Genomic DNA, 7,067 nt, shown 5'->3' with positions numbered 1-7,067 from the left:
AGTTAATCAAAAATTGAAGTAAGTAAGAAAACTCATTGAAAGGGTTGCCTAACAGAGAGATAAACACGTTGAGTAGCATGTATTAATGGGTCAATAGTGACATGAAATATGCAACTAATTGTAGCCATGAAAAACTTTTCTGCACATGAATATCCCACCCTCAAAAGTTCTCTAGAAGATGAGTTGATATGACCGCCTAGATTGATTATGTCGTTTACAGTATCTGAATAATCTGTTCATCTTCATAATGTTGGTTAATGTTTTCTTAAGCTGATTACTTGGTGTTCCTTAGATTTTGCAATAAACTATGGTCTATGGGAAGCATCTTATTTGCATAGTGATAAGGTCTTTGTATTTATAGGCAAAATCACATTTTTCTTAATCAAACATGGCTATTACGGCAAATACAGCACTAACCTGATATTTGCTGGCTCATCGGCCCTATAACTGCCTTGAGTAGCAACTGTGCCAGAGGACTCACACTCTTTTAAACCTGTAAACAAAAGTAGTGGTGGTTATAACTATCTGGAAGAATGGAGGCCAAGGGGGTATCTCATGCACCTGAGTGAGGAATTGAGACTGTATCTAGACTTAGAGCAAGAAGTGAAAAAGTGAGATTCAATCCGGCCTCAGGCTAGCGATTGATAATGCAGCCATCGATTAAACATTAATTGAAAATTTGTTGTCCATATACACAGCGATGCTGTGCTGCCTGACATTAAATACACAGCAGATGATTTAACCGATTTGTGGAAGATCAACAGTGTAAATATATGGGATTTCAGGCATATGGTGGGAAGCGTTGTGTTCAACTTCTTTAAATAAATGAGTATTTTTCTAGCTGCTTTAGCACCATATAATGACGTAACTAATATATGTCTATGCATATGTGTCCACATGGTTTCCTCAACGAATAGTAGACAATACCTTTAAAGTTCATATGAACCAAATCGATCTCCACAATCTCGGAATTTATCTCAACCCACCAGCAAGAAAATCTGAGTAATGCATTGTCACCAAGAGCTAGAAAATGAAAGACAAATTGTTTGAATAAGGTTTATATTTAACACCACATAAAAGACTATGTATTATCAAAACAACCATATATAGTGCACCAAATATAAAGCTTAGTTCGATAAAAAAAAAACGTTAGCACCTCGCCTATCTATCTATTATATATATATATATATAAAGCTCACGCACATTCTCTCTCCTCACCATATCGCTCTATTTTACACCCCGAGCAATATTAGTGGCTCCTAAAAAAGAGGAGGTGCTAATAATTAGAAACACCTCCCCATATTTGTTTAAATCTCCCTCATCTATTCTCAAATTATAATCACTTCCCCCAACGTGGTTAAAAGTGGAAATTTCGCTAAAACTAATTTGTTTTTACATAAACTCTTACGTCTAGAAAAAAAAAAGGGTTGATTTCTCCTAATTCACTTCTTCCCCTCCGCCACTCCAAACCCTTTTTCATTATGTAGGAAAAAAAAATTAAAAATCTGTAAAGGGGCGTTTTGGTTTTCCTTTACATACAAGGGAGGAAGGAGAATGGGATTGGATTTGGGAAAGACCGAGTTCACTGATGAGCGAGCTGCCTACGTATCTTCTTTTGATTATGGGGGGAGAGAAGAATCAGGTCTCACGTAGTTCATGTAGGTGGTATTTATAGACATTGGGAGGTGTACATCCACGAGACACGTGAACTGACACATACATATGTAGAGTGGAGATTTAGAATGAGTGTTAGGTTGGTTTTGGTAGGAATTGTGTGATAATTGAGAGTGAGTGTAGTAGTTCATATATCACGGTGATTGGAAGTACATGTATGGCTTTAGTGATGATTATATCTAGATAAGGGATGGTGTAATCACTCGAAGTGTTCTGCCTGAGGTCGTCTATACGACTTGAAGTACTCTAGAGCGAGCTTACGTGTACCACCTACATTAAGCGAGCTGCTTGCAAATCGATCTTGGCGGACAATGATATGAGTTCGCTGCAATCTTTGCTTATGCTCAATGCGTGCTTAATATTCCTTAATGAGAATATTACTCCCTTACACAGCCCCCTCTCAGTAGATTGTGTTGTTCATAGAAGCGATCTGCTGAGAGAAAACGGTAATACGTGTTGAGCATGAGTGGAAGAGCGGGCTAGTGTGAACAGATCTAACTGTCAGACCGTAAGGCTCGAGTTGTGTTGTACGACGACTTGATGGGAAGTGAAAGTTGGCACGTGGGTGGCACGTGACAGAATCATAGCAGTTGGTAAGGAAACGTGTTGCCGCATTTTCTGAAAACTTGAAAAGACAGGTCCTTAAGACACATTAATGCGGCTAGGGAGCGGGGTCATAATCATAACTCCTTGGTAACTGAACGGGCGGTTGCACAAAATCAAATTTGGGACAACTGAAAAGTTATTTCCTATTTTCTTCTTCAGCAAAACCGTAAGCTAGGGTTTCTCAGGTGAGTGTTTCTGCTGCCGCTGCCTTTCCATTTTCAGTTTTCTTTCTTCTTGTTCTAGTGTTGTGTGTTTAGTAGGTAGGTCGGTGTTAGGTTTTATCGCTTAGGCTTGTGTATTTGATAAGAAGAAAATACAACAATGTCTGATTATGACGATACTCGATCTGAAGAGGTTCGGGAGGTATCTTTAAGTTGTGGTGAGTATGAGGAAGATAAGGAAAAGTCGGTGAGTCTTGGCAGTCATTCTGAGCATGGTGAGGTTGAAGTTAAGGAAGATGAGGGTAGTATAGGATCTGGCTCTAGCACGTCAGGTCGTGATGAGGGGTCGTCTTCAAGTGGGTTGCCCCCTAGGACGGTGGATCGTCTTGCAGCGAGTGCATTCCCCGAACTGAGGGCAGCTTACAGGATAGATATACCCGACCTGGAGATATACGAACCAGGGACGCGTGAAAATGTGCGGAGTGAGGAATACAACCCTCCAAACGGTGGGGTTATAATCTGCGAGGGTTAGCTGAGAGCGCATATGCGAATACCATTCTCGAAGCTGGTTTGTGATTTTTTAGCTGAATGTTGGAAATCCCCTTGTCAGTTTATTGGTAACACCTAGCGGCTATTTAGGGTGTTCGATTTACTGAATGCTAGTGGTGAGTACCATATAGGGGTATCTGATATTATGGAACATTTCGTTGTAAAACGATCTCGCAATTTCAACTTTAGCTTGCAAACTATGACTGGGCATTCTAGTGTGATGGATGGTGTAAGCAATGAGGCTTGGAAGAAGAGGTCGTTGCTGTTATTTGGAAACTACTGTGCTGGAGGATGTAGGTTGCAAACTAGGATTTGCAACATCTCCGGTGGGTGGAGTGCGTTCGTTTATAATTTTGATAACTCGGTTATTGTTATTCTGATTGACATGAGTTTTTGTTGTGCTTGCAGATTACGCTGCCAAGAAGCAAACTAATCGGAAGGAAATAGAGAAGTTTGCGAGGTTGACTCGGTCTGAGAAACGAGCGAAACTGCCTGAAGTTGCTCATTTCTTTGCGGAAAAAGGAGGTCCGGTGATCAGGGAGAAGAGGAGAGTTCAGAAGAAAAGGGCTCAGGGTCAAGCTAGTGAAGAAGTGATGGAGAAACGAACGAGCGACTTGGTAACCATGGAAGAAAGGAACTGAAGCCGCGCTGCTGATAAACGACCCTTCGGAGGTGCTGGTGGGTCGGGTTAGCGACCTGAAGGGGGGTCGATTGACGCGCCTGTGGAACTAGAGAGGGTGGTCTTCAACCCTCGTGTGCAGAGCAGCTCGCTGAAGAGGACAACCGACTCGTCCGGGCAGGACGTAGCCAGGCCTGCCAAAGCTGCGAAGCATGTACTTGGGGAGAGTTCCAGTACGGGGGGCGGGTCTGGTGATGGTCGAGTTCGGGTAAAGCCACTCGCAGTACCCGGACGAGGTCGGAAGCAGTTATGGACTTGGCAACTTTTGGGGCTAGACAAAGCTCGTCTCTTGTGCTTCGAGAACCTACTCCGCTGGCTATGGCGAAGGGTCCAAGTAAGGCTAGTAGGAAGTCGACTGTGGCTGCTGATAACTTGGAGTCGCAACTAGTGTACTTGGATGAGCAGAGGGTGCAGCAGACTGTGAAGCGAACTGATGTCAGCTTCAAGTCGAGTAAGGTATCGGGCTGCTTGAATGAACATATAGCTCTGGACGGCAACAGTAAGGAGTTGGATGCCAAAGGGCTGGCTGATAACCTGAAGCAAATGGAGATAGTGCAATGCCTGGTAAGTAAAATTGTCCAGAGTTGGTTTGCTTGTTCATTTCTTAGAATTGTTGCGAACTGATTGCTATTGTATGTGTGTGATTGTAGCTTGTGAGTGGATTTCATAAGCTAAAGGAGATCGCCCAGTTCGCTGAATCGGATAGAGAAACTGTGATGAAGTTGAAAGAAGAGTTGAAGAATGTTCAGGATGCCTCAAGCATGGAACGCAAGGAGTTTGAGGAGTTGAAGAAAATGCATCAGGTTCTTATTTTGGCAAAGATGCTGAAGGATACTGAGGCAGATGAACTGAGGCTAAAACTGCAGGATGCTGAAAAGAACGTTGACGCTGCTACTGTAGAAATTGGTAGGTTGAATGACTACGCCAAGAACTGCAGGGGAGTTGCTCAGGACGCTACTAAAGCTTATGACGTTTTGGATGCTGATTTTGTTGAGCTGGAGGCCGCTTATAATGCCTTGAAAGAGGAGCATGAACTCGGGGCTCCTCGTCCCTCTGTGGTACAGGTACATGAAAATGCAAGTGATGCTCTTACTCCTGCGGTCGTTGCACAAGAGGTTGCTGAACCTCGAACTGAAGCTGTTATGTCAGATGTATTTGTGAATCTAGATGTGGACGGTGTGTCAATTGTGGTCGAGGGGAGGGATGCCGAAGTTGAGGACTCGCTGGCAGCTGAAAATTTGGTTGTTCTACCTGGAGCTGGCGAGTTGTGAGAGTGATTTGTTGATTTTGATGTTTGTAAGATGTGATACAATAGAGATGGTTTCCTGGGGTAACCTGGGCAGTTCGTCTTTCTTTTTGTTTGTGATACTGATAAACGACTTGGCCTCCTTAAATGTGTTAGGGAGTTCAAGTAGTGATGACTGGTGGCTAACTGGGCTGGATTTCCTGAGTAGACTCAGCAGCTCGGTTAGTCTGTGACCTACGGCTTTACTATGGTCGTCAGTTCGCTCATTTGCTTGTATGGAAAGCATGACGCTTTACTTTGTTCAATTAGCATGGCACTTTACTTTGTTCAATTAGCATTGCGTATGATATGTCTGATTGCATTTTGTAAGCGTGTGAATGTTGTTGCAAGCTGTGGTAAGAATGATACAGGCTAAATGACCTGTGAGCTTGTTGACATGCCATGCTTGTTATTCGATTTTAGCGTTGTAGGTTGCCCATATCTTGAGGACGCATGAAGCGTTCTGCACTGTGGAGTCAACCGGGCTACAGTACGTGCGTGGCACGTGTAGGAATATGAGCGGTCGGGAGATATGAAATGATGGCTGCCAGGTGGCCTGCCGTTTGGCGTCTCGATGCCATTATGACGTGCCTTGGGAAGGTACGTTACTTGGGCATAAATAGAACTGTTTCGAGAATCTGAAGAGCATTTGCTCATCTTCTTCTTCAAGTTGCTCTGTTCTTTTAGATAGTGTTTGCATTCTTCCCTCTGCGGATCACCTCAGGTATGTGCTTTTGCTGCTTGGTAGTTTGTTTGATCTAAAAAGTTTTGTCCGAGTAGTAGCTCGCTGATCATTGGCTTTGTTTGTAGATTTAATAATGGATGGACGACGTGAAAACACTGCTGGTGATGAAGGGGAGAGGGAACCCTCTCTCCTTGTGATGGAGGAGATGGCATTTAGACCCCATCCTTATGGGAATCATGGTAAGCGCAAAGCTTCTGATTCTGGTTCGAAAAAAGGCAAGCATGCCAAGGTGGATGGGTGTGGGCAACCTGGGGGAATCGTGTTCCAGTCTCCGAGTCGTGGAGGGGGTGACAATCTGGATCAAGAAGAACATGGCAACCTGGAGCGAGGTCACAATGCGGCAGCTGGCAGCTCGTCCCCGCGTCCTGGTGATGTGGGGCACGACTTCTTCTATATTGGGAAGACGGGGAAGAAGCGCATGGTGAAGCGTTCTGATTGTAGCTTCCATTCGGCCTCTATAGAGAGCTGCCTCCTGGAAGGAATAGTGCTAGATGGTGATAAAGACGAGCTGGAGAATGAAAGTTTGGAAACGACTCTGAAGACCACAGACGCGGCTTGTTGTTTGGTGAGTTTTCTAGTTGTATTGATTTATTGTGACATGAGTGAGGACTATTAACAGTAGCATTCTCATTGCAGTTTTTGGCGGGGTACGATAGATTGAAGCGAACTGTGCAGCGTCATGGTAGTGGTGATGGTGGTGTGGTTGAGCTGGCTAGGATGCGTACTGCTTGGGTAGCGGATAAGAAGAAGATGAGGGCCCTGAGGAAAAAGCATCAGGACGTACTGGACGAGAAGGCGGTATTGGTGAAGTCAATGATGGACCTACAGAAATAGCTGGCGTCCGTGACTGAGTACGCCAAGCAGCGTCAAGTGGTGGCGCGCAAAGCACAAAGGGAGTATGATCGAACTTGTGAAGATCATCTTTGTCCGGGCGAATCGACACGTTGAGCTACCGGAGAAGCGAGGATCGAAGTCGGAAGAAAACGGCAAGACTCGTCGATCACGCGACGCGAAGTCGTCTCCCTTCTACGGTAGCGGCTCCCTCTACGATAAGCATGTGGTTGGTGATGATTGACTTGTTTACTTGAAAGTGAAGAGAAATTTTTGAATGTTCGACTAGTTGTTCTCTCTGTGAGAAAGTTTAAACAATAGAACTGGTTTCTCAGACTTGCCTGAGCAGTTCGCTTTTTGATACTGATACTCAACGAGTTGGTTTCCACGAAAGTGGTAGTTCGATACTTTTGCACCACTTGTACGAAATACCAATCTGGATTTCCTGGGTAAACCCAGCAGGTCGGTGAATTCGTGAACTGGTGTCCTGGCCTTGGGACGGCAGTTCTATTGATGAATGTCTATGGAGTGTATGTT

General features: G+C 44.3%; 1 long non-coding RNA gene across 1 annotated transcript; it reads right to left on the bottom strand.

Annotated features, from left to right (window-relative positions):
* Positions 1-415: 415 nt before the first annotated feature.
* Positions 416-1,024, bottom strand: LOC147518889 (uncharacterized). The gene is made up of 3 exons (XR_015214150.1): positions 928-1,024; positions 629-712; positions 416-493 (listed from the first exon to the last, which is right to left on the bottom strand). It is a non-coding gene; the product is annotated as an uncharacterized LOC147518889 (long non-coding RNA).
* Between the last annotated feature and the right edge of the window lie 6,043 nt (positions 1,025-7,067).

This window comes from Coptis chinensis, chromosome 2 (genome assembly GCF_015680905.1).
Source record: "Coptis chinensis isolate HL-2020 chromosome 2, ASM1568090v1, whole genome shotgun sequence".
NCBI classification, from domain to species: domain Eukaryota; kingdom Viridiplantae; phylum Streptophyta; class Magnoliopsida; order Ranunculales; family Ranunculaceae; genus Coptis; species Coptis chinensis.
The sequence above is the reverse complement of the archived record's forward strand: the minus strand, read 5'-3'. Positions and strand labels throughout refer to the sequence as shown.